Source organism: Oryzias latipes, chromosome 3, assembly GCF_053564925.1.
Source record: "Oryzias latipes strain Hd-rR chromosome 3, Olatipes_Hd-rR_3.1".
NCBI lineage: Eukaryota > Metazoa > Chordata > Actinopteri > Beloniformes > Adrianichthyidae > Oryzias > Oryzias latipes.
The window spans coordinates 4,735,001-4,757,500 of record NC_136239.1 but is presented as its reverse complement, the minus strand read 5'-3'; the positions used below and the strand labels follow the sequence as shown (position 1 = coordinate 4,757,500).

The 22,500-nt window shown below is 41.5% G+C and overlaps 1 non-coding gene across 1 annotated transcript; it reads left to right on the top strand.

Moving 5' to 3' along the window:
* Positions 1–4,786: 4,786 nt before the first annotated feature.
* LOC111947887 (uncharacterized) lies at positions 4,787–7,266 on the top strand. The gene is made up of 3 exons (XR_013655062.1): positions 4,787–4,972; positions 6,008–6,163; positions 7,081–7,266. It is a non-coding gene; the product is annotated as an uncharacterized LOC111947887 (transcript).
* Positions 7,267–22,500: the final 15,234 nt, after the last annotated feature.

The following is a 22,500-nucleotide window of genomic DNA, read 5'->3' as shown; positions in this document are numbered from 1 at the left end:
CACTTAAAGTTTACAAACATTTAACACAAATAAAGTTGTGAGCACCATGCCATTTCGGACAAAGACCACCAAGGCGTATTGGATCTCCTTCAAGATGCGACTGGATGCATCACAATGGAACGTAGCAGGGAGCTTCTTGCCTTCTCATTGTCGTTTGTTAGTACAAGTACAGGCCTTGTCATGCAGCGTGTTTTTGTCTGTTACCGGATTCACTATGAATTAACTACAAAAAATATTCAGATAGGCACATTTAAGTATCATTTTCTTTATACATGTCCTCCATCATTGGATGAATGCTTTTTAACGTGTTAAAGACACCATTTTCATTGGAGCTGGTCTTTAAGGCCTTAGTGCTTGACCATCGGATAAACTGAGTTTTAAATCCAAGCTCTCAACAGAATCTTTCATTTTTCATTAGGGTTATGTTTGAACATTAGAATGAAGATAAATGTTAGCCAAGTATGCTAGATTTTTACAAAATTCTTTAGATTTAAGGCAAATTTTGAGGCGTTGTGTTTGAGGAAACAATGTGTGGTTGTTGGGGAAATGAAATTGGGCATGGTGGTAAAATGGTTGTCATATTTTCCTTTTTTGAAATGATCCCTTGTTTTAATTGCCAGCAAATTTATCCCAATGATTTTTGCTAAAACAGGAATTGTATTTTTCTGTAGTCAGCTTGGAAATGAATTTCCGCCTATGACAGAAACCAATGGCAGTGAAGCATCCAAACGGTGTATAGGTTCGTGTGTTGTTGTGGCCGAGTGGTTAAGGCGATGGACTAGAAATCCAATGGGGTCTCCCCGCGTAGGTTCAAATCCTGCCGACAACGATACAAGTCTCTTGCACTTAAACTTTACAAACATTTAACACAAATAAAGTTGTGAGCACCATGCCAGCTCGGACCAAGACTACCAAGGCGTATTGGATCTCCTTCAAGATGCGACTGGATGCATCACAATGGAACGTAGCAGGGAGCTTCTTGCCTTCTCATTGTCGTTTGTTAGTACAAGTACAGGCCTTGTCATGCAGCGTGTTTTTGTCTGTTACTGGTTCACTATGAATTAACTACAAAAAATATTCAGATAGGCACATTTAAGTATCATTTTCTTTATACATGTCCTCCATCATTGGATGAATGCTTTTTAACATGTTAAAGACACCATTTTCATTGGAGTTGGTCTTTAAGGCCTTAGTGCATGACCATCGGATGAACTGAGTTTTAAATCCAAGCTCTAATTTCCGCCTACGACAGAATCCAATGGCAGTGAAGGAACCAAACGCTGTATAGTTTCATGTGTTGTTGTGGCCGAGTGGTTAAGGCGATGGACTAGAAATCCATTGGGGTCTCCCTGCGTAGGTTCAAATCCTGCCGAAAACGATACAAGTCTCTTGCACTTAAACTTTACAAACATTTAACACAAATAAAGTTGTGAGCACCATGCCAGCTCGGACCAAGACTACCAAGGCGTACTCGATCTCCTTCAAGATGCGACTGGATGCATCACAATGGAACGTAGCAGGGAGCTAACACTTTATAATAACTATCCGTTATAGCTGGTTAACAAATCATTAATAAACTCTTAGTTATTGAGCAATAAATGACTTACTAAATAACTGTTAACAGTTAGTTAAGGATTTATAATTGTATCTTATAGATAGACAGCAGATAACCAACAAGCTTTTAGTTAGTGAGCTATAAATGACCTGTTACCCGTATATTCATGAGTTCTAACTGTACCTTATTAATTAGTCAGATCATGAAGAAACTGTTAATAAATTACTTACTAATGACTTATTAAGAATCAGTTAATACTTTAAACATGTTACTAGGACGTTATTATAAAGTTGCAGCTATTCCTCGTTTCTTCACTATTTGTAAATGAGGATCAATTCCAACTTTATAATAACGTCCAAATAACATTTACAAGCTAATAACTAATGCTTAACTGGTATATTAACTCACACTTTACAGGTCAGTTGTTAATAGTTTAACCATCTGCTAGTGAAGCTTTGTTGAAAAGCAAATGGGTGGGACAATTTCAAGGTACAAAAATATGTAATATTCAAAATATCAAATGCTTTATCTCATCCTTCTTTCACTAATAGCTTTTTCTGTTTACCGTACTTGACCAAAGAAACACCACAAGTGAAGTGTTGAACACTGTTTATTCCCTTTCCACACATACTGAGTCGTCACATGGCAGATCAGCAGAATAAAACGGAATTTTAGAACTTTTTGAGCAGAACGCTGGTCAAACAGATCTTTTAATGTCCATACATCACAGCAATGTCATGGATTACCCGTCCTAGCGGCCCTTTGCGATGTTGACGGCCAAGCCACTCATGCCATTCAATAACTCTGAGATGGTCTAACAGTAACTCTTCTGTACGATTTCCCCTGAGTCTCCACACATTTTCCTTAACTGTTCTCCAGGCCCTCTCTATGTGTTGAGTATGTGCACCTGTTTGGGCATCGACATATGACACACTGTGATTGACAGTGAAATGAGTGTAACCTAGCTCAGGTAAAGCATTGTGATAAGCCCGCCATTCGTCACTTATTATTGTAGAGCCTACTTTAACATGGTGAGCTATAAGCGGCACCAGATCTCTCCTTCTTCTTCTCTCGACCAAGCGAAGAATAGGTTTAGCATGTCTTCTCCCCCTCCGGTCAACACCTAGCATCCCAAACACCCACTTCTTCCTCTTCCACCCACCAGCCATTTGTCCCCGTCCATACTGTTGAAAACATGAAATATTAGGAATTATTCTTCATCAAACCAAAAAAATATCTGTCATTCAATAATTTGTATATTTGCATTATTACATAATAGTGATTGCTGCTTGCCTTTCTTTTATGTCTAAAGTGGCTCTCATCAACTGTGACAAACTGCTCCTGCCCCCCGATGTACTGGCCTCTTGCTTGCTGATATCTGTCCATTGCAGTGGTGCAAACATCTCGCAGCTTTCGAGCCATCTTGGACAGTGTTGCTGAGCTCCCAGAAATGTCGTCACTTATCATGTCCACTTGACGTAGGCGCAGGCCTTGTGAAGATCTAATGAAAGAGCAAATTATTATTACACCACAGTTCTTGTCTTCTTTTTGGTTTGATACACAAAAAATCCAAAAATTTAAGATATAAATTACAACTTTTAGCAAAATAAATCACAGACGTGAAATAACTCCAATCACTTATCTTCATGACTAGAGATGCTACATAAGATGAAAAGCAACATTTTAGTAAGTACAGTCTCCAAGTATTGTTTATGGCAGCATAGTTATATTGTATTTCTATAGAAATAAACACTTTATATCAAAGACAGACATTCTGAAATAATATACCAATGCAATAGTGTACCTGTAGAGAAAGCGCATCCAGTTGAAGAGGGAGACCTTTGATTTGCTGAATATAGATTTGTGTCTAACAGACCTCTTCAGTTTCCTTCCTTTGTGGCTGTGGTGTTTGCAAATCCTGAAAATATACAAATAAAAATACTTATGACACAGGCCAAGGTAGTGGCCAAAGCAGTGATTCTGAATGTTCAAGTCAAGGACCCCCCAAAGTAATGTGTATTTGGCCATAAAGCCCAACTAGAAATATTTAGTGCAAGGATAAAATATACATTAATATATTTCAATGGTGTTGTTATTTTTTATAGCAGATATGCACAGCCTTTTAGCGTATTGTAATCATGTACATACATGTACATTGTGTAGTTTATAGCAGTGTGTATCTAGAAATTAATGGGTAACACAACAGGGCAGTGGGATGCTGACTCCACTCTCAGGCCATGATTTGAAAAATGCAAAAAAAAAAAAAAAAGGAGTGGGGCTGGTGAAGGTAGGCTGAGCTGGGGAGGTGTGGTTTGGATCTGTGATTGACACTGACGTTAACTCATAAACTGTAAAAACAATGGACGAAACGAGGTGCACCACTGTTCCTGAGACAGGCGCCGCCATGTTGAAATCAGTAAACTGTTATCGGTCTAAGTCGCTCTGAGTCATCGGGACAGTAGCTGCCCAACTGATAACTCATTTGATGAATCCCGAAATTCAACTTTACTACCTCAGGGGCAGAAGGCAGATGGTTATAAATTGAGGAGTTAAAAAAGTTTATTATGATTGTCAAAAATTTGGCAAGAAGGACAATAGTCAGCATGTTTACCCTTAATCTTAACATGAGTTAAGATGCCCTTTTATTAGCACAATAAATAGATTTAATTTTCACAAGAAATTCTTTAACAAATTATCAATGTGTGTTGTCATTTTATTCAATAAAAAGAAACTTACCATGCATAGTTATCCACACAGACTGATTCCCTGAATTTCATCTTGAGTTTGCATTCTTTGCATCTCATCCGTCTTCTTAGAAGTCTTTTCTTCTGCAGCCATTTGATTAAGACTTTGTGTCTCCTTGTAGATTTAGTTTCTCCTTCGATAAGCTGTCTTAGCTCAGTGGCTAAACCAGGCATGATTTTAGTTTTCTTATCCTCCGTTTTTCCGCGCACTCGCCACACTATTCCTGAGCTTCAGTGACTAACTCCCGCTAGATTACGTTTGAATTGCAAACTATAATAAATCGGTGTGATGAGGATAAACCAAGCCAATCATATTCGTATTCATGGGCTGAGGGCGGTGCCATGCGGCCTCCCCCATCATATCGGCTGGTTATCAACTTGTCAATCACCGTTGCAGGCCCATTTTGATTAGTTGCAGCTGGCGACAACCTAGACAGATGCGCCCATCCTTCATTCACGAGTCACGTAGCAAGTTCTTTAAATTAATTTCAAGGCATAGAGATGAACACACGGTCTGGTAAAATGTCCAACCCCAGCGGGAATGCGCAAACTACCGCGATAAATCCAGGTACTGTCGGAAAAAAGAGGAAAAAGTCAACAGCGGGAATTTCGAAGGAGAGGGAAACTTCAACTGTGGACCAGCCGGATGTGCACATGGACGATGACGGTGTCGGTAAGCAAACGTGTTATATTTTCTTTCAATGAAAAGAAGCTTGATTGAGATTGATTAAACATCGGAGTTATTGGTTTGTTTTACACAATTCAACCATATTAATGAAGCCACTGGCTAGGGCAGAATCTTCCTGCACGACTCGTGCCACGGCACGAGCATCCCAAAAATGTACCCCCCCCCCCCCCCCGCAGTTTTTCTAGACTAAAACCGCTCATTTCCACGTCCAAGTTAATTAAATGTGCGCAAGGGCCCCCTTACTGTCGTGTTTACTTGTTGTAATTACAGTATTTGCACTTTGTGAAGAATACACTGGAGCAGCCCGTACGCATGTGCGCACGTATGTGTGATTGGGGGGGGGGGGGGGGTGTTAACGCGCGGGGCAAACCAACTTGGCTGCAGAGGACGTGAACATCTGAACAGGTACAGAGGCGGGGAGGAGCTCAGATACCGCTTATGACTCCAGATCCCGCAACAAACCAACAGCTGCTTTCTAAATAAAAAAAATAGTTTTTATCCATAAATTAATGTCATTTATTGGGTTTACTGGATTTAATGAAAAGTGGAAGCAGAGAAAAAAACAAGTCTGCATCAAAGTGAATTTGTTTCCATCATCTCACTCATCATGACTCTGGGTATTTGACAGACAGAAAAGTCTATACCAGGTTGTGAAAAATGGACAAAGGATCTAAACATCAGTGTCCAGTTTAGAAACAAGAAAAACACTCCAAGGATAAAAGTATGCAGGCGGGGTCCAAAATTAAAAACTCACTAGGTGCCAAATATGACCAAATTTGACGATGGAGGAGTAAAATTAAGAGCAACATTTGGCTAATGAAGGTTTGCTCTTCATTAGCCATTTCTTGTTAATTCGCTTATTGGTGGATTTTATCTAAGCTCATCTGCCGTTCTTGTATGATATTTGTATAATATTGACCCTTCAGAACATCAAAACATTATTTTTAAAGGTCATATTTTATACATTTACCCTAACCTGGCTTTTCTAATTAGAATTTGTTCTTTATGGTATCATTTCAGATACTGAGGAAACTGTAGCTCCAACAGCATTTCTGCATTTTAAGAAGAAAGAGCTTAAACGACGTGAGGCCAAGAAGAAGAAGCAGCACACAGTCACCAAAAAAATCAGTGACCTGACTAAGGAGAGAGACTCCCTCTGCCAACAAGTTGGTCAAAGTAAGTGGGCCCACAGTTTTGTTTGTTGTTTGAAACAGGACTGCACACCTGGCAATAATACTTTGGTGCTTTGTAAAATATATATATTAAGGGAAAGAAAGGCCAACATTTAACAGTGAGAAGGCCCTCATCAAAACATGGAGCTCGGCGCTATGGCCAAAAAAAAAAAAACTTTGTCTAGGTTGTCCTCATACTCCCTCTTCTGCTAACGACCTTCAAACGGATTTTGCTGCTTGTGATTTGATGCTCCTAGTTTAAAGTCACCACCACAGTGACCAAATTTTATTTTTTGACTCACCAGCCACCATCAATAATGTGTTTCATTTCCTATCGCAAATAAGTTGTTTTTGTTTCCTTTAGCACAGCAGCAAAACATGTCACTTAAAAAGGCCCCCATGCTCCGCCCACAAGGTCAACTGTAGTCTGAACCAGCTGAAGAGAATGAAAACTTTTTTAAGAAAATGAAATGATCTAAAAGTAATTCGTAAATGGCATGAAGACATTTTTAATGTCATGCAACTGGAAACTCTAACTAAAACATGCAGAGAAAACAAGGACAGATTTACTCCAAGAAACAGAGTGCTGGGTAAATAGAGGCCAGATTCTCCCAAAAAAATGGGAAAATCTTGAACTACAAATTTGAATTAATTGATCAAATTAATTTATTGGCCAGGTCTATTGGAACACAAGTGTGTTATTGCACAGTTAGTTCCTAAAAGATAATAGCCTATTTGTAGCATCGATTAACAGCAAACACATCTGTTCAACTGATGACCCACAGTGATGCTGATTAATTAAATAGTAAGTCTTGGGAAATGCAAATGTTAAAAGAATGTATGCGAGTGGACTTGTATTATCATAGGTAATAATTTCAAATTAACAAATTAATTGTGTTTTCTATCATGTTGTTCATACAGATAACAGTGGGACAACTGACTCATCCTCCTCGGCCAACACATCTCCTGGTGCATCTTCTTTTTCTTCGTACATCAGTTCATCCAGCTCCACTTCATTCAGCTCCTCTTCATCCAGCACCTCATCAACTGATTTTTCAGATGAGAAATTGAAGAAAAAACGCAAGAACAATTAAAGCTACAAGTAGCATTTAGCGGGCCCGAGCACGTGCGACCGCATGGCACGAGCGACCGCCCCGTGAGCAACGCCCTGCTCGAGCCATTCTCGTCGTTTTTTCTTGTCCATTCTGGAGCTCCAAGCTATTGTTAATACGACAGCAGCCTGGGGGGGGGGCTGTAATCTGTTGCCTTAAGGGACAAAGACTTTTGCATATAGCATGAAAAAAATTCAAGCAATGATGATAATTGCTATCACTGTCCCTAAGGATGAGAACAATAGAACTCATTCAATTTCCACTACAATGTCTAGATGAGTGTCAGCTATGTCTGATAACTTGGCCAATTAGCTGGACCGGGATCTTGCAAAGTGCAGGTGGTTAACGTCCAGTGTGATGAGTCTGTGGACGGCAACAGTACAGCATAGCTTTTGGTTTCCACAAGAGAAGAACTCCTGACACATCTGCCCTAACAGACAACTACAAGAGGAGTTGAAATGTATAACACGGTGAAGGAGTTTTTGTGCAGAAAAAAGGTACAATTAGAAAAGCTGGTAGCAGTGACTGCAGATGGGACTCCTGCTATGATCAATAGACAAACAGGTTTCATCACTCACTGTAAAGCTGACCCAGACTTTCCAAAATGTCTGCATTACTGCTGCGTCATTCACCAGCAGGCCTTATGTGCAGAAGTGATTGGCTCTGGACATATAATGACTCTTATTCTGAAAATCGTAAACAACCTCAGCTGCAAAGCAAAACAGCACAGGATTTTTAAGGTGCTATTGGAGGAGATGTCTGTTGAATATGGTGAATATGAACATTGTGAATCTGAACTTGCATTCTTGACTGACATTACTGGAAAACTAAACCACTTGATCTGCGAGCTGCAAGACAATGGCAAAACTATTTTTTTTTGACCAGCCTGCCTGAGCCAGTGTTTTTCTTGTGGGGATCTTTTCTGCCAGGGCTTGTCAGCTTGGTCAGTGGATGTTGCTGCAGTTGTCTCCCTTGCTGGGACAGCTGGAGTTAAACACAGCAGCTCACGGCTCTGAAGTGGACCCCGTTGCTGTCCCAGTCTGGATGGGCACTGTGGCGATGTTCCAATGGCCAGGCTGGCTCCTGGTATAAAGAGATTCCCAAATACCATTTCCTAACCGCAGAGCCAAGGATGTGTTTGCATGTTTAGGTCAAAAATGTGATGGACAGCTTCATGTTGTCTAAACATGCCACCCTGTTATTAATCCAGTTGATATGGTTCTCCATCTGTGTCTAGGTGATAGAAAAGCATTTTTTTTTATATTTACAGCTCTAAGCAAACAAACAGTTGTCTATATAAAAGGGCTTTTACAATTGTGCACTTTTAGCAGGTCTCTGAGTTCATGTGACCAATGTATGGTGGATTTTCACAGACCTTGTTTAAAACTGAAGGTGAGAGAGACTTAGAGAAATGGCTTCATTGTTCTGGAGTACTTTGTTTCATCCACAGAAGAGTAGAATTGGTGATTGATTTTGAAAAGCTGCTGAAAAAAGTATCTTTTTCAAATTGCAATTTCTAACTTGGGTTTTACATTTTGTGTTCCATTTTTTGTGCTTTAATTGGGAAGCATTTGTTATTTGTTTGGTGTTTTTAAGGTTCTGCAAATATACACATCATTTTTTAGAGACATTTGTTATCAGTTGTGTTTGTTGATTTGTAGTTTAATTTCATTGGATGTATAGATGTCGTGTGGGGGGGAGGCTCGAGAGCAGGTAGGACCCAGGCGCAGAGACGGGAGGCAAACGGGTTCAGGGCAAGTGGATTTATTTAACTAACAAAAAGCGCTGCAGAGCAGGATGACAAAACTAAAAACAAAAACTTACTGTGGCATGGCAAGGGACATGGACGCTAGACAAGAAGACGTGATCAACATGAGCAGAAGTTAATGGACCAGCACAGGAGGAAGGCAGAGACAAGACTTATATACAGACAGGGCAGACAAGACACAGGTGAACACGATTAGGGCAGATGGGGACCAAAGGAAGTAAAACTCAAGAAACATGACAAGACAGGAAACCTTTCAAAATAAAACAGGAAACAGAACCAAACAAGGCAGAACAAGAACTAAAGCGAAAAACAAGACAACAAACTGAAACCATGACAATAGAAAGGAAAAGAAGTTCAAACATTGATTATAAAAAAGGATATAAGAGATAAAAAAAAAGAAAAAGGAAAAGAAAAAAGATAAAATATTGATTTAATTGCATTTTGAATGAATAAAAAACAATGATTAATAGAATCAGAATCAGAATCAGAAATCAGAAAAAGTTTTATTGCCAGGTTCAGTAGAGCGCACTTTACAAAACGAGGAATTTGACTTGGTGTATAGTGCAATTAAGAATAAGTTAAAAATTAAGTTAACAACAACAACACACTATATACAGTAGAGTAAGGTGAAGTAAAGTGGGAGCACAGATGGGCTGGGATGGTGGGGCCTGTAAGTGTCACCGACAGTCCTTTGGTGGGCGGGGGGGGTCACCTGGGGGAGTTGGGGTTCTGTTCAGCAGGCTGGCTGCAGTGGGGAAGAAGCTGTTCTTGTGGCGCGAGGTCCTGGTCCTGATGGACCGGAGCCTCTTGCCAGAAGGGAGGGGCCGAAAGAGATTATGTCCTGGATGAGAGGGGTTGGCTACAATCCTGGCTGCCCGCCTCCAGGTCCTGGAGATGTGCAGCTCCTGGAGAGACGGGAGGTGGCAGCCGATCACCTTCTCTGCTGAGTGGATGACGCGTTGCAGCTTGGCCTTGTCTCTGGCCGTGGCCGCAGCGAACCAGACTGTGATGGAGGACGTGAGGGTGGATTCGATGATGGCGGTGTAAAAGTCTACCAGCATCTTTTCAGGGAGGTGAAACTTCTTCAGCTGCCTCAGGAAGTACATCCTCTGCTGGACCTTCTTAGTGATGGAGCTGATGTTCTGCTCCCACTTGAGGTCCTGGCTGATGATGGTTCCCAGGAAGCAGAAGGACTCCACAGAGGTCACCGGGGAGTCACAGAGGATGACAGGGGGGAGGGGGGCTGGGGCCTTCCTGAAGTCCACTGTCATCTCCACTGTCTTCAGAGCATTAAGCTCCAGGTTGTTAGCGCTGCACTATGACACCAGCCTGGCTATTTCACTCCTGTAGGCCGACTCATCTCCGTCAGAGATGAGGCCGATGAGTGTGGTGTCGTCAGCAAACTTCAGGAGTTTGACAGACAGGTGACCAGCTGTGCAGCTGTTTGTGTACAGGGAGAGTAACAGGGGTGAAAGGACACAGCCCTGGGGGGATCGGGTGCTTGTGGTCCGAGTATCTGAGACGAGCTTCCCCAGCCTCACATACTGCTGTCTGTCCGTCAGGAAGTCTGTGATCCACCTGCAGGTGGAGTCAGGCTGTGTACAGTGTGTACAGCAGAGGACTCAGCACACATCCCTGTGTGGAGCCTGTGCTCAGCGTCGGTGGAGGAGAGGTGGGGGTCAAGTTTGACTGTCTGTGGTCTGTTTGTCAGGAAGTCCTTGATCCACGAGCAGGTGAGTGGGTGGAGTCCTAGTTCAGACAGTTTGTTGACCAGAATGTCAGGAATGATTGTGTTAAAGGCTGAGCTATAGTCCACAAAGAGCATCCTGGCGTAGGTGTCTCTGTGTTCCAGGTGGCTCAGCGCAGTGTGGAGGGTGATGGAAATGGCATCATCCGTTGATCTGTTTGCTTTGTAAGCAAACTGGTGGGGGACGAAGATTGGAGGGAGGGAGTCTTTGATGTGTCCCAGGAGCAGCCGCTCCAGACACTTTGTGATGACAGCAGTGAGTGCAACTGGGCGGAAGTCCGTGAGGAAGGCTGTGGATGAGGACTTTTTGGGTATCGGGATGATAGTGGATGACTTCAGGCAAGCAGGGATGAAAGCCTGAGCTAGCGACAGGTTGAAGATTTTTGTGAAGACCTGGGAGAGTTGATCGGCGCAGGCCCGCAGAACCTTTCCGGGAACTCCATCAGGTCCCGCCGCTTTCCTGGGGTTTACCCTGCTGAACATCCGTGCCATCCGTGCCACGTCCATAAAGGCATTGTTTTTATATTTAGAGCTCTAAGCAACCAAACAGTTGTCTATATAAAAGAGCTTTTACAATTGTGCACTTTTAGCAGGCTGAAAAAATTATCTTTTTAAAATTGCCATTTCAAATTTGGGTTTTAAATTTTGTGTTCCATTTTTCTGTGCTTGCATTGGAAGGATTTGTTATTATTTTGTTTAAAAGTGCTACATATTGTATATACACATAATTTATTTAGAGAAATTTGCTATACGTTGTGTTTTTTGGTTTTGTAGTTTAATTTCATTGGATTTATATTAAGGAAAAGAAGTTGCAGCATTGATTAAAAAAGGATAAAAGAGACATTTACTGTCTAAGTCTTATGTTACATCTGTAGAACTGTACTGAGAGTTGGGTTTTGTTTTGGAGCACATTCATATGTTTTGTTTGTAAAAAAAAAAAGATAAAATATTAAGTTTATTGCATTTTACATGACTAGAAAAGCAATGATTATTCATAAAAATCTATGAAAGACATACAAAACAAATGAAAAAGCAGTCTGCCCTCCCTCTTGTGTCTAAACTCTTGTCACCTCACCTCTGGGTTAGTTAGCATACGAACAGGCAGCTGGTGTGTGTGTGTGTGGGGGGGTGTGTGTGAAATTTGACTCCAGCAACAGGTCAGATTGAGGAGCAGGCTGCAGCATAAGGAAAAAACTGAAGCATGTAAGAGGAAATGACATCCTACAGTTGACCAGTTCATTTTATATCTGTAAAGAATATTCAATAAGCATTTAGACATGTTCAGCTATAGGCGTGTGAAACTTGGTGTGGATATTTGAAGCATAAGTAATTTTAAAACACACTTGTTTGGAGTCCAGACGGAAAAAGCACAGGTTTTGGGATGAATCAGGATTTTTTTAAAATCATCTGTTTCACCTGGACTTCTGAAAAAAATATGGAAGGCAGCAAACACAGATCCCTACATTTAAAAAAATAAATGGTGTTGATATATGATGATTAAGTTATGAAAAAAAATAGGTGTTTGTAGTTTTGCCTAAAAAGACGTTTTCGGACCTTTTTGGATGAAATGTTGAATAAAAGTTCACCTGTAACTTCAATAATTCTGAATTTTTTTAGGAAGCAGTAGCACATAAATGCCTATGAAAGTTGAATTCTTGGTGCTGATAACCTAAACAGAATTTATGCTAAAAATCTTTGTTCAGTCCAAAATTTCATTAAAAAAATCAAGTGATGAAGTTTCTCGTAGACCCTATAGTGTTACATATCAAAGCTGGAGGTTATTAAAGGCATCTAATTCTGAAATCTCAGCTTCCTGAGACAAACGGCTGATTTATAATAAATTTCTATTATTTGGGTGCACATAATCGACCACTTCCTGTTACGCAGGCACCGTCAGGTGTACACCCATGAAACTTTACATGATGAGAGAGGACCCTTCTGAGTATCTCCAGTTTTAATTTCATGCACATCGGACAAAGCAAAGAGAAAATACAGGGCAGAATGTGCCCAATGCAATAACTAGGTGGCGCTATAGAGCTCGTCCAAGATTGTCATATCCATGGGTTCAGAATAGAAGCTTCATCATATCCATTGAATTTCAGTGAGATTGGACAAGGAATGTGCACGTGAGAGCAACTTTTGTGTGCATGGCGAGACGCCCAACTTTGCCGCTCTGTCACGACCACACCCCCGCATTGAAAGTTATGGTTTTTTGTCAGAGTAAACTTCAATGGCTTTTCAACAGGTGGACGTCATTTTCAGGTGTGTCGGCTCATCCTACTCGGAGTAGTGATGCTCCAAGTAAAACATGTCATTTCCTCTTGCCAGCAGGTGGCGCTACACTTTTTCCAGATTCTTTCACTGCAGATGTGTTCAGAGTCAGACTACAATCATGCACATCAATTTTGGATCAGATTGGATTATGCATGGCTGAGTAATGGCCATTTTTCTTTTCATGGCGTGTTTTCGAAACAAGGTCGAATTTCTACGCGCCGCCACGGTCACAAACTTCTGTAAAAACTTAAAAGCTTTGCAATTTAACATCGGACATGTGTTTAGTTTACAAAACCAAAGTTTGGAGTCATTATTCACAAATCTCTAGGAGGAGTTCGTTCTAGAAGGAGGCCTGCAAATGTCCAAAATAGAGCAAAAATGACATATTGACATCAATATAGCAGACTTCCTGTGCGACTGACAGCTTGGTACCTACAGACTTTTTTGTAGGTTTCCATCTGATGAACATGCCCTGAAAAAATCAAGCTTGTATGTCAAAGCATATGCGGGGGCTCGGGACAAATGTCACTGTAGGTGGCGCTGTCGAGCCGTTTTTGTGCGCCCATGCCAATCTCCTGTAAAATACGAAATTTTTCGCGACTCCTGATGTGTGTGCCAAATTTGGTGAGTTTTGGGGTATGTTAAAGGCCTCAAAAAGGCGACTCTTCCGTCGGAAGAAAAAGAATAATAATAATTAAAGCTACAAGTAGCATTTAGCGGGCCCGAGCACGTGCGACCGCATGGCACGAGCGACCGCCCCGTGAGCAACGCCCTGCTCGAGCCATTCTCGTCGTTTTTTCTTGTCCATTCTGGAGCTCCAAGCTAATGTTAATACGACAGCAGCCTGGGGGGGGGGGGGGGGGGGGCTGTAATCTGTTGCCTTAAGGGACAAAGACTTTTGCATATAGCATGAAAAAAATTCAAGCAATGATGATAATTGCTATCACTGTCCCTAAGGATGAGAACAATAGAACTCATTCAATTTCCACTACAATGTCTAGATGAGTGTCAGCTATGTCTGATAACTTGGCCAATTAGCTGGACCGGGATCTTGCAAAGTGCAGGTGGTTAACGTCCAGTGTGATGAGTCTGTGGACGGCAACAGTACAGCATAGCTTTTGGTTTCCACAAGAGAAGAACTCCTGACACATCTGCCCTAACAGACAACTACAAGAGGAGTTGAAATGTATAACACGGTGAAGGAGTTTTTGTGCAGAAAAAGGTACAATTAGAAAAGCTGGTAGCAGTGACTGCAGATGGGACTCCTGCTATGATCAATAGACAAACAGGTTTCATCACTCACTGTAAAGCTGACCCAGACTTTCCAAAATGTCTGCATTACTGCTGCGTCATTCACCAGCAGGCCTTATGTGCAGAAGTGATTGGCTCTGGACATATAATGACTCTTAATCTGAAAATCGTAAACAACCTCAGCTGCAAAGCAAAACAGCACAGGATTTTTAAGGTGCTATTGGAGGAGATGTCTGTTGAATATGGTGAATATGAACATTGTGAATCTGAACTTGCATTCTTGACTGACATTACTGGAAAACTAAACCACTTGATCTGCGAGCTGCAAGACAATGGCAAAACTATTTTTTTTTGACCAGCCTGCCTGAGCCAGTGTTTTTCTTGTGGGGATCTTTTCTGCCAGGGCTTGTCAGCTTGGTCAGTGGATGTTGCTGCAGTTGTTTCCCTTGCTGGGACAGCTGGAGTTAAACACAGCAGCTCACGGCTCTGAAGTGGACCCCGTTGCTGTCCCAGTCTGGATGGGCACTGTGGCGATGTTCCAATGGCCAGGCTGGCTCCTGGTATAAAGAGATTCCCAAATACCATTTCCTAACCGCAGAGCCAAGGATGTGTTTACATGTTTAGGTCAAAAATGTGATGGACAGCTTCATGTTGTCTTTTGATGTAAGTTTAAACCTAAACATGCCACCCTGTTATTAATCCAGTTGATATGGTTCTCCATCTGTGTCTAGGTGATAGAAAAGCATTTTTTTTTATATTTAGAGCTCTAAGCAAACAAACAGTTGTCTATATAAAAGAGCTTTTACAATTGTGCACTTTTAGCAGGTCTCTGAGTTCATGTGACCAATGTATGGTGGATTTTCACAGACCTTGTTTAAAACTGAAGGTGAGAGAGACTTAGAGAAATGGCTTCATTGTTCTGGAGTTCTTTGTTTCATCCACAGAAGAGTAGAATTGGTGATTGATTTTGAAAAGCTGCTGAAAAAAGTATCTTTTTCAAATTGCAATTTCTAACTTGGGTTTTACATTTTGTGTTCCATTTTTTGTGCTTTAATTGGGAAGCATTTGTTATTTGTTTGGTGTTTTTAAGGTTCTGCAAATATACACATCATTTTTTAGAGACATTTGTTATCAGTTGTGTTTGTTGATTTGTAGTTTAATTTCATTGGATGTATAGATGTCGTGTGGGGGGGAGGCTCGAGAGCAGGTAGGACCCAGGCGCAGAGACGGGAGGCAAACGGGTTCAGGGCAAGTGGGTTTATTTAACTAACAAAAAGCGCTGCAGAGCAGGATGACAAAACTAAAAACAAAAACTTACTGTGGCATGGCAAGGGACATGGACGCCAGACAAGAAGACGTGATCAACATGAGCAGAAGTTAATGGACCAGCACAGGAGGAAGGCAGAGACAAGACTTATATACAGACAGGGCAGACAAGACACAGGTGAACACGATTAGGGCAGATGGGGACCAAAGGAAGTAAAACTCAAGAAACATGACAAGACAGGAAACCTTTCAAAATAAAACAGGAAACAGAACCAAACAAGACAGAACAAGAACTAAAGCGAAAAACAAGACAACAAACTGAAACCATGACAATAGAAAGGAAAAGAAGTTCAAACATTGATTATAAAAAAGGATATAAGAGATAAAAAAAAAGAAAAAGGAAAAGAAAAAAGATAAAATATTGATTTAATTGCATTTTGAATGAATAAAAAACAATGATTAATAGAATCAGAATCAGAATCAGAAATCAGAAAAAGTTTTATTGCCAGGTTCAGTAGAGCGCACTTTACAAAACGAGGAATTTGACTTGGTGTATAGTGCAATTAAGAATAAGTTAAAAATTAAGTTAACAACAACAACACACTATATACAGTAGAGTAAGGTGAATTAAAGTGGGAGCACAGATGGGCTGGGATGGTGGGGCCTGTAAGTGGCACCGACAGTCCTTTGGTGGGCGGGGGGGGGAGGGGGGGGTCACCTGGGGGAGTTGGGGTACTGTTCAGCAGGCTGACTGCAGTGGGGAAGAAGCTGTTCTTGTGGCGCGAGGTCCTGGTCCTGATGGACCGGAGCCTCTTGCCAGAAGGGAGGGGCCGAAAGAGATTATGTCCTGGATGAGAGGGGTTGGCTACAATCCTGGCTGCCCGCCTCCAGGTCCTGGAGATGTGCAGCTCCTGGAGAGACGGGAGGTGGCAGCCGATCACCTTCTCTGCTGAGTGGATGACGCGTTGCAGCTTGGCCTTGTCTCTGGCCGTGGCCGCAGCGAACCAGACTGTGATGGAGGACGTGAGGGTGGATTCGATGATGGCATCGTAGAAGTCTACCAGCATCTTTTCAGGGAGGTGAAACTTCTTCAGCTGCCTCAGGAAGTACATCCTCTGCTGGACCTTCTTAGTGATGGAGCTGATGTTCTGCTCCCACTTGAGGTCCTGGCTGATGATGGTTCCCAGGAAGCAGAAGGACTCCACAGAGGTCACCGGGGAGTCACAGAGGATGACAGGGGGGAGGGGGGCTGGGGCCTTCCTGAAGTCCACTGTCATCTCCACTGTCTTCAGAGCATTAAGCTCCAGGTTGTTAGCGCTGCACTATGACACCAGCCTGGCTATTTCACTCCTGTAGGCCGACTCATCTCCGTCAGAGATGAGGCCGATGAGTGTGGTGTCGTCAGCAAACTTCAGGAGTTTGACAGACAGGTGACCAGCTGTGCAGCTGTTTGTGTACAGGGAGAGTAACAGGGGTGAAAGGACACAGCCCTGGGGGGATCCGGTGCTTGTGGTCCGAGTATCTGAGACGAGCTTCCCCAGCCTCACATACTGCTGTCTGTCCGTCAGGAAGTCTGTGATCCACCTGCAGGTGGAGTCAGGCACATTCATCTTGGAGAGTTTTTAATACTAAAGATGTATGAAAGACATACCGAAAAATATGTCTTTCAGTGTTTAACTGGCTGTCTTTGGATTATGCATGCCTGAGTAATGGCCATTCTTACTCCTCATCTCTCTGTTCACTGCTTGCTAATTTACATAGCAGGGGTCCCAGCAGGAGGGGGCGGGGTTGTAACACGACTCCTTCAGCAGAGCCAGGCTGAGAGAGGCTTTGACATGTAAGATGTTAGATGTTAGAATGCTAGATGTTAGAATGACCAGTTCATTGTATATCTATGAAAATATTCAGGGAGCTATGGGACATGTTCAGCTATAGGTGTGTGAAAATTGGTGTCGATTGTTGAAACATAAGTTACCATAAAAAAATGTTTGTTTGGAGTCTAGACAGATTTAACACAGGTTTTTGGATGAAAAAGGATTTTTTATAAATCATCTGTTACACTTTTAAGTCTGAAAAAAATATGGAAGGCAGCAAACACAGATCTCTACCGTTTTTAATTTGTTTGTGCTGATATTTGAAAGATAAGTTATGCAAAAAAATAGGTGTTTGCAGTTTTGCCTAAAAAGACGTTTTCGGACCTTTTTGGATCAAATGTTGTCTAAAAGTTCACCTGTAACTTCAATCATTCTGAATTTTTTTAGGAAAACTAAACCACTTCAACTGTGATCTGCAAGGCAATGGTAAAACTATATTTTTTATGGAACAGCCTGCAGTGTTTCTTGTGGGGATCTTTTCTGCCAGGGCTTGCCGGCTTGGTCGGTGGTTGTTGCTGTTACCAATCCAGTTGATATGGTTCTCCATCTGTGTCTAAGTGATATAATCAGAATCAGAATCGTTTATTGTCATTGTACATGGGGATACAATGAAATTGCAGCAGCCTTGGAGTGAAGGAGTTACATAAAATAAAAATAAAAATAGAATAGAAAAAGAAATACTGTATTTACAACTCTTAACAAAAAATGAACAATATGGACAGAAACTGTTAAATATTAAATATTTGTGAATAAAATAGAAAGGAATTACATGAGTTGCTGTGAGCACAGCTTAATAAATATCAAGTTATTGCACAGTGACCCGGTTAGACAGTCAGGATATTGCACGCATTGTAGTAAAATTAGAGTGAGGTGTGGTTGGTGGACGTATGTGCATTCCGTATGATAATTGCCTATGGAAAAAAGCTGTTTCTTAGTCTGTTTGTCCTGGTTCTGATGGACCTGTACCTCCTTCCAGAGGGCAGCAGTTCAAACAGAGGGAAAGCAGAATGGGTGGAGTTAGTGGTGATGCTAGTCACTCTGCTGATGCAGCGAGACTGGTAAATGTCCTTCAGTGAGGGGAGGGGGCAGCCGATGATCCTCTGCGCTGTCTTTACCACTCTCTGGAGACTCTGCCGTTCTGCTTCAGTGCAGTGGGAAAACCACACTGTGATGCCATAGGACAGAATGCTCTCAATGGTTGAGCGGTAGAACGTTACCAGCAGCTCCTGGCTGACGTCGTTCCTCCTAAGTTTTCTCAGGAAGTGCAGGCGTTGCTGGGCCTTCCTGATGACAGTCATGGTGTTGTTAGACCATGTGAGGTCAGCAGAGATGGTGGTGCCCAGGAGGGTGAAGCTGTGGACCCTCTCCACACAGTTTCCATCGATGTAGAGTGGGGGTGGATCTGTTCTGTTCTGCAAACTGGTGGGGGACGAAGATTGGAGGGAGGGAGTCTTTGATGTGTCCCAGGAGCAGCCGCTCCAGACACTTTGTGATTACAGCAGTGAGTGCAACTGGGCGGAAGTCCGTGAGGAAGGCTGTGGATGAGGACTTTTTGGGTATCGGGATGATAGTGGATGACTTCAGGCAAGCAGGGATGAAAGCCTGAGCTAGCGACAGGTTGAAGATTTTTGTGAAGACCTGGGAGAGTTGATCGGCGCAGGCCCGCAGAACCTTTCCGGGAACTCCATCAGGTCCCGCCGCTTTCCTGGGGTTTACCCTGCTGAACATCCGTGCCATCCGTGCCACGTCCATAAAGGCATTGTTTTTATATTTAGAGCTCTAAGCAACCAAACAGTTGTCTATATAAAAGAGCTTTTACAATTGTGCACTTTTAGCAGGCTGAAAAAATTATCTTTTTAAAATTGCCATTTCAAATTTGGGTTTTAAATTTTGTGTTCCATTTTTCTGTGCTTGTATTGGAAGGATTTGTTATTATTTTGTTTAAAAGTGCTACATATTGTATATACACATAATTTATTTAGAGAAATTTGCTATAGGTTGTGTTTTTTGGTTTTGTAGTTTAATTTCATTGGATTTATATTAAGGAAAAGAAGTTGCAGCATTGATTAAAAAAGGATAAAAGAGACATTTACTGTCTAAGTCTTATGTTACATCTGTAGAACTGTACTGAGAGTTGGGTTTTGTTTTGGAGCACATTCATATGTTTTGTTTGTAAAAAAAAAAAGATAAAATATTAAGTTAATTGCATTTTACATGACTAGAAAAGCAATGATTATTCATAAAAATCTATGAAAGACATACAAAACAAATGAAAAAGCAGTCTGCCCTCCCTCTTGTGTCTAAACTATTGTCACCTCACTTCTGGGTTAGTTAGCATATAAACAGGCAGCTGGTGTGTGTGTGTGTGGGGGGGGGGGGGTGAAATTTGACTCCAGCAACAGGAAAGATTGAGGAGCAGGCTGCAGCATGAGAAAAAGACTGAACCATGTAAGAGGAAATGACATCCTACAGTTGACCAGTTCATTTTATATCTGTAAAGAATATTCAAGAAGCATTTAGACATGTTCAACTATATGCGTGTTAAACTTGGTGTGGATATTTGAAGCATAAGTAATTTTAAAACACACTTGTTTGGAGTCCAGACGGAAAAAGCACAGGTTTTGGGATGAATCAGGATTTTTTTAAAATCATCTGTTTCACCTGGACTTCTGAAAAAAATATGGAAGGCAGCAAACACAGATCCCTACATTTAAAAAAATAAATGGTGTTGATATATGATGATTAAGTTATGAAAAAAAATAGGTGTTTGTAGTTTTGCCTAAAAAGACGTTTTCGGACCTTTTTGGATGAAATGTTCTCTAAAAGTTCACCTGTAACTTCAATCATTCTGAATTTTTTTAGGAAGCAGTAGCACATAAATGCCTATGAAAGTTGAATTCTTGGTGCTGATAACCTAAACAGAATTTATGCTAAAAATCTTTGTTCAGTCCAAAATTTCATTAAAAAAATCAAGTGATGAAGTTTCTCGTAGACCCTATAGTGTTACATATCAAAGCTGGAGGTTATTAAAGGCATCTAATTCTGAAATCTCAGCTTCCTGAGACAAACGGCTGATTTATAATAAATTTCTATTATTTGGGTGCACATAATCGACCACTTCCTGTTACGCAGGCACCGTCAGGTGTACACCCATGAAACTTTACATGATGAGAGAGGACCCTTCTGAGTATCTCCAGTTTTAATTTCATGCACATCGGACAAAGCAAAGAGAAAATACAGGGCAGAATGTGCCCAATGCAATAACTAGGTGGCGCTATAGAGCTCGTCCAAGATTGTCATATCCATGGGTTCAGAATAGAAGCTTCATCATATCCATTGAATTTCAGTGAGATTGGACAAGGAATGTGCACGTGAGAGCAACTTTTGTGTGCATAGCGAGATGCCCAACTTTGCCGCTCTGTCACGACCACACCCCCGCATTGAAAGTTATGGTTTTTTGTCAGAGTAAACTTCAATGGCTTTTCAACAGGTGGACGTCATTTTCAGGTGTGTCGGCTCATCCTACTCGGAGTAGTGATGCTCCAAGTAAAACATGTCATTTCCTCTTGCCAGCAGGTGGCGCTACACTTTTTCCAGGTTTTTTCACTGCAGATGTGTTCAGAGTCAGACTACAATCATGCACATCAATTTTGGATCAGATTGGATTATGCATGGCTGAGTAATGGCCATTTTTCTTTTCATGGCGTGTTTTCGAAACGACCTCCAATTTTGACGCGCCGCCATGGTCACAAACATCCATAAAAACTTAAAAGCTTTGCAATTTAACATCGGACATGTGTATAGTTTACAAAACCAAAGTTTGGAGTCATTACTCTCAAATCTCTAGGAGGAGTTCGTTCTAGAGCGAGGCCTGCGAATGACCAAAATACAGCAAAAATGACATATTGTCATCAAAATATCAGACTTCCTGTGCGACTGACAGCTTGGTCCCAAGAGACTTTTTTGTAGGTTTCTATCCGATGAACATGCCCTGTTAAAATCAGGTTTGTACTATAAAGCATATGGAGGTGCTCGCGAAAACAAATTTTGCAGGTGGCGCTATCGAGCCATTTTTGTTTACCTATGCCGTTCTCCTATAAAATATGAAATTTTTCGCGACTCCTGATGTGTATACAAAATTTGGTGAGTTTTGGGGTATGTTAAAGGCCTCAAAAAGGCGACGGAAAAGTCGGAAGAATAATAATAATAATAATAATAATAATAATAAACCTAACAGATACAATAGGGTCCTTGCACTCCGTGCTCGGGCCCTAATAATAACTCTTACAGATACAATAGGGTCCTTGCACTCCGTGCTCGGGCCCTAAAAAGATGCACCGCCACCGGAGTCAAAAAAAAAAGGACAAAAGAAAGAAAAAGAAGACAAAAAGGGAACACAGCAGGCAAAGAGGTAAGCGTAAAGACAGGACAGCAAAAAGGCCACTCCCCTCATGTGTGTCAGGGTGTCGAGCATGGAGACATCACATCTGTCTCTCTGTGTCTCTGTTTGTCTGTATCTGTCTTTTTCTATGTCTGTCTAGCTTTCTTTCTGTTTTTGTGTGAAAAAATGTTTTAAATGTATTTCCTGGTGGGTATAGTATTGTGAACACTCCAATTGCCTTGTTTGTGTAGTCTTCATCACTTTTTGCAACCACATAGTATCTGTGTTTGTGTCCCTGTGTTTATTCACTTATTGTATGTTTGTTGTACTTAAATTTCTATCTGTTTCAGCACGTCATCCTCAAGAGGTCATCAAGAGATACAAGAAAGTCCTAAAGGCTTACAAGAAAGGGAGAAAGCTGAGTTTGGCATATCAGAAGGTTGGTGTTGACCGAAACACCATTGTCAGCAATGCTCCGATCTGTGAATTGGCTGTGGTGGCCCCAAAGACATATAAGGGGTTACTGGGTGCCCACACGCCACAGCAACGACTTCAGGACTTTTCAAAAAAATGTCTGGAAGTGATAAATAGTGATCCAAACCTTTTGAGGGATGTTTAACATCAAAAGAAGAAGGGAAAACTGATTCCTCTGTCCAGGAAAGCTTAGG